Below are 5,726 nucleotides of genomic sequence, written 5' to 3'. Positions count from 1 at the left end.
TCTAATTGTATAAAATACTTTTGTCAAAAGCGTTGACTTCCCTCTCCCTCCTCCTCCTCCCCCCCCCCCCCCCCAAAGGGTCTACTTAAAGATGTCTGTGACATACTGTAGGGATTTTAACAGTATTATTATTTTATTATTATTATTTAACAGTATTATTATTTTATTATTATTATTATTTTTAACATATTAAGTTAGTTGAACAAAATACCTGCTCTTTTTTGTCCTTTGTAATATAAGATGCCATATTATATATTTCAGGTTGTTTGAGAGCTTATGAAATGTACTTCTACCTTTAGTCTCTCAAATATTATTTCAAACATTTGAGGCTCACAATATCTGCTAATGTAAAATAAAATATTATATTTTATAGACATGTAGCCTGTGGACAGGGGCACAGGGTCAGTCATTTGGAGAAGCTGAGTTGGTCAGAACAGCTGGCAGCAGCAACAAGCCTTAGAAGAAATCAAGAAGTACACAGTGTAAGTTAAGTGAGGGATGGTTTAGTATAAGGAGACTGAAAAGAAAACAGCAATATCTATTTTCCGTTAAGAATTTCCTGCATGAGTTTTTCTAATCTTTTCTATATGAAAACAAAGTGAGCTGAATGCTTTCATAAATGAGTACTAGAGGAAAGTTACCAGATTATTTTGATAGAATATCTCCACAGGGAGAATTTTTCTTAGGGTTTGTCTGATCTTTATTTATCAGGTATGCTGTCCTATGGCATCACCTTACCCCACCCTGTTTTGAAGATGAGTAGCATCCAAAGCTCATCTACACATTTAATGACTATTTTTACTAGAATAGTCAGAATTTACTAAAGTAATGAAACTTGATAAAGGGTCTTACTGGATATCCTTGCTCAAACTGCCAGTGCTTGTAGTTTGGGTTTTCTTATAATACTCTTATTTCTTGTTCTAATTAACTTTTTTTCCCCCTTTTTTTTAACAGCTTGGTAAGTTACGAGTGCCCCTTGAAGTTGATACTGATAGGTGCTGATTGTGCAACTACATAGAGTCCTGTAGTTGTGAATAGTTCAAAGTTGATTGTGTTTTCTGTCTGTAGTATTTTGTAAGAGCAATTCTTGTATTGCATTATTTAATGAAGAAGAATGCTGTGTTCTCATTCTCGCTGCAGTTGTGCAAAATCCAAAAGATGTTATGAAAAAGTTTCCTCAGACCAAACCCCATGACATTGTGGGAATAAAAATACATAGGCTATGTGTAATAGAACGATTTGGGAGAAGACATCTTCTGATCTAGCATGGTAATGTATAAACAACTAGTTGTTTCTGCACGCTTATCAGTTTACACTACTACCTTTGGAGGATCTATCCTTGAAAACACACACAAATTCTGAGAGGGGACATGGCCAGAGACTGTTACTTTGCTACTTACAGTCTACACAATTAGGAAAGTGTTAACTGTTAGTTGCAACATGGGAACAAATAGTAAGTGAGGTATTCAAGAAAGACTGGAAAGTATAGTTATATAAATGACCATAATTCCGCACAGATTTGGGGGCTTAAATTATTCCCGGCTCTTCCTGATGGTCAAGTAACTTCTCTGAAACGTTAGTTTTCATAAAAGTGAGAGCTCTGTGAAAATCACTTCATAAGAGAGAAAATAACTCAACTCCATAATGTTAAATGGCAGCAAATGGACTCTTACGAAGTTATGATAGTTACGCCTAAGTATTGCAAGTCACGGCTTTAGGCCATTGACATTTGAAAAATATGAAGGTCAAATCATTGGGTATCTGTTTACAGTGGCTGTCAGTTGAACATCTGAAAAATTTGTCTGAGCTGTGCTGTGTGGATTAAGCAAGGATCTTAGTTGCATTGCTTGCAAAGAAAGGAAACTAGTCAATTTATTTTAAAACATAAGGACCTCGTAAAGAAACTGGGAAAGATTTCTGCAAAGAGTAATATTAACACCAACTGTCTGAACTGATCTAATCAGATGTACAAAGCTGTCAGGGTATTTTGGGTAAAGCTTTTTTTGTTTGTTTTTTTTAAACAAATTGCACTCTACTAGGAAATCAAATAACTGCTACCATTAAGGATCTAAAGTCTGTGTGGTCTTTTTTTGCCACCTCCCCCCGGTGAGCTTATCATTTTGCTTTCTAGTTGGCTTCAGTAAGTACTTGTGTGAGCAGTACAAGTTCTGCAAATGAAGGATCAGAATGTTAAACACAACTCCCCTTTTCCTGCCTCGGCTAAGCTTACAAGCCAGTCTTTCATTTCTGTATTTCTTTTTAGTTTTTGACAAACTGAGTTACTTACTTGATAAAAACAAGTGGGTCATGATACTAAGATTCTTGTGCCGGCCTACCAGTTCCATTTCCTGCTCTCTTTTATAACACCCACCACCACCAAGAAAAAAAGAGAACAGGAACAAGAGAAGATTGTTAAAGTCTGATTGGTGAAATGGAAGTCTTACTTGTACACTTCAATATTCTCATTTCCCTTTAAAATTTTGAATACATCATCATAAAATAGAATGGAATTGACATAGATACAGCTGATCTAAGCTGCGTTTTGTGCAGTTTTGTTCCCTCTTTTTATTGTTAGTAACTCATATTTATGAAAAATCTTAAGTCCTACAGGATTTCTCAGAACTTGAATGTGTTTCTTCAGTCTTTTTTTTTCCTTTGTTTAGAAAGATGGATCAGTTTGTTCAGTACCCTCCTATCTATGGCATTACAGTTGTGAACATACTGGTGTTTTCAGACCATTTCTAGTGTTGCAAGGAAAGTGTCTTCTGGCATTTTACTTTTAGTTGTGGAAAATGAGACAATAGGACAGTTCTGCATTATACAGAGTCTATTTGGGGACTGGCAGAAATGGAGGTAGGGAGAAGGGCACTACAAAATCACTGGAATTCTTGATCTCAATGTTATCAACAGAAAACCAATTTTTTTCAAAAATTGGTTGGTAATGGACATCTCTTTAAGGTGTTTGGTATCTAGCACTCTTGTTATTCAGTCTCTCTAGCTTTTACTGTCTTCTCTGAGAATGTGCATAGAAGAGTAGAATTATTAAAACAGCGCTAAGGAGAACTATGGTTTCCTGTAGGTGGCAATATTAACAAAGACATGCATTGCTGGGTGGGAATTTGCTCTGTATTTCTGAGATGAGGAATATGCATATTAAGGCTAATATCTCTCTTGAAGATACTAGTGTAGATATTTAAATATACACACTTGTTATGTTCCTGTGTTGGTATTTCAGTACCTAGACAAAGATTAAGCTTTTGAAACAGACATGTGAGCTCAAAATCAGTGTCCCTGTAATAATTTCTATGACAGCAGCAGATAGAAAAACTGACAATAGGCATTAAGTAGCAGATTTGAACATGCAGGGAAACAACAATGGAAGGAATAACTGTAAAAATGAGAATTTAGCACTGTTGTGAGGTAGGTGCTTCTTTCAGATATATGGAAGGGAGCAAGTAGCTGATGTAGCAGAATCACAACCACCATCATTCAATTCTGGATGTAAAGTGAGTTTCAAATTGTATTTTGAAATGTATTTCAATTTGGAAAGTGATAACATATTACCATATATAATTTTTCACCATCAGTCATAAAGTAGCTTACACAAAGGCCAGGATTTGGGGAAATAGCTGTTCTTAAACATCTCTCTATATATATTCTGTCCTTGGTGTCTGCATGCTTAATGATTGGCACCTTTTAGCCAATGCTTTCTTTTGGGACAGCTGTGTATATCTGTGGTGTTTGTGTGTGCTGTACTGAGAGCATGAAAGGTGGGAGTGGCTCACTTGTGTAGTTGTCTTTCTGTCTGTAGCTGCAGATACAGCTATGCCTTAATGTAGTTCCTTCTGTTACAGACTGGCTTTCATTAGGTTATTTTATCTCTTGGTATAGGTTTCTAGAGAGGGCTTTTTTGCCTGTTTTCAAGAAAAGAGGCTTAATACAAATGATGACTTCATCTATCCCTTTATCACTTTTGAGTCTATTGATAAATTTGGTTGAAATGATGCAATGACATGGGAGTGAGCAGAGAAAACTCCAGGTAGGAACTGAGTAGAATGCAGTGGAGTACTGCTTCTTAGAAACAGCATGTGCTTTTATCATCTCTATCAAGATTTTTTTTCCAGATAGAACTTGAAATGTTTAATTGAAGTCTTTAGGCTTTCAGTATTCTCCTGCAAAGATGCAATAATAAAAAGTGGTAAGCATATAAGGTGTTTTTGTTTTGTGGAATTCCTTTGCCTATAGCAAATGCATCCTTCTGACAGGTTGCTAAATTCAAAGAAGTTCTTCTTCACTTATTTTTACTTTACTATTTCATGAGTTCACATAGTCACCTGAGTTTCTTGCTCAGGCACTTCTTACTATTTTATGGACCATGAAGAGATCTATTCTTCACAAGGCTATGTCAGTGTGGTTGTACAACTGAGGATTCCCTTAGTGGTTTTCAGGTCGTTATGCCCCAAGTACTGCTTCAAACCATCACACTGGAAGTAGAATTTCTCTGGAAACAAAAGACTGAGGTTCACTCTATTTGCATGCTTGCAGAACATGCAAATGTACAGGAAATACTTATGTGTCTCTGAATACTCACAGATCTTAACATAATTTTGCCACTAAGATTTGCTACAGGACAGAATGTATTTATTATATTCTTAGCAGTAGTGGCAACTTACTTAAAATTATTATATCTGTAGTCAAATGATTGTTCACCCTAAATATACTATTTAACATAATTCTGTGTAGTAGTAGCATGACCCAGAAGAATTTGTCAATTATTTTTTTTTTAAACCCTGCTCTTCCTTGTGTGCATAAGGAAGCTATGTTTGGGTAAGTTTGAAATGGGGGGAGGATTAAGGAATTAGTCATAATATTTTTACATTGATTCTCAGAATATTTGTACAAAGTACCATTGATTGCACAAAATTGACAAGACTGGAATGCAAACGCAAGGCACTTTCTTAAGTTTGTCAAATTAAAAAAGTTGTGAGATTTTGACCTGGCAAACATTAGGCACGTCTTCCACTACTTACAAGAAGGTACACTCTGTGAACTGTCTTGCTTTATTTTGATAATTTCAGTTTTATTTTAGTATCATTAGTGGTGTTTGTATCATTGTGGTGTTTTTATTGCTTTTCTCTGCCTAAGAACTTTTGTTCTGCTTGCTGAATTTGGAAATATATGGGATGAACTGGAAGAAATGTCCTACTCAAACTTCAAGCAGAAAGAACTGCAAGTGTAACCACTCCTACCTGTCAATAACTATGCAGTATTATTTATCCATAACATTTATGGAAGACTAGAAAATCAATAGGAGAGGAAAAAACAGTCTGAAATCCCTGTAGTTTATACTGTTTCCTGTATACATTTCTAAAGGACCCTGCATTCCTGGGTCCTAGCCCTTGATAATTCCTCAGGAAAGCAAGGCTATGAAGCCTGGAAAGCTGTGCTGTGTTAGCAGTCTGTTATGGTGCTCACTGTTCAGGTCTGTATTCCAAACTGTTCTGTTAAGGTCTGATGCTCTAGAACAGCTACACTACACCATGAGATCTACGCATAATGTGAAAGTACTTCCGTCATGCTTTATAGAAGTCCCTGCTAGTCACACAGTAATGAAGTCTGGGTAGAAAAGTGAATATCCTGTAAAGACATTCTGCCTTTTAAACTAATTAGGTTTCTCCATGTGTTGAGGTATAAGATTCTTAAGAAATACTGAAGCAATTTACCAG

The sequence above is a fragment of the Dromaius novaehollandiae genome, chromosome Z (assembly GCF_036370855.1).
Source record: "Dromaius novaehollandiae isolate bDroNov1 chromosome Z, bDroNov1.hap1, whole genome shotgun sequence".
Taxonomy (NCBI): domain Eukaryota; kingdom Metazoa; phylum Chordata; class Aves; order Casuariiformes; family Dromaiidae; genus Dromaius; species Dromaius novaehollandiae.
The sequence above is the reverse complement of the archived record's forward strand: the minus strand, read 5'-3'. Positions refer to the sequence as shown.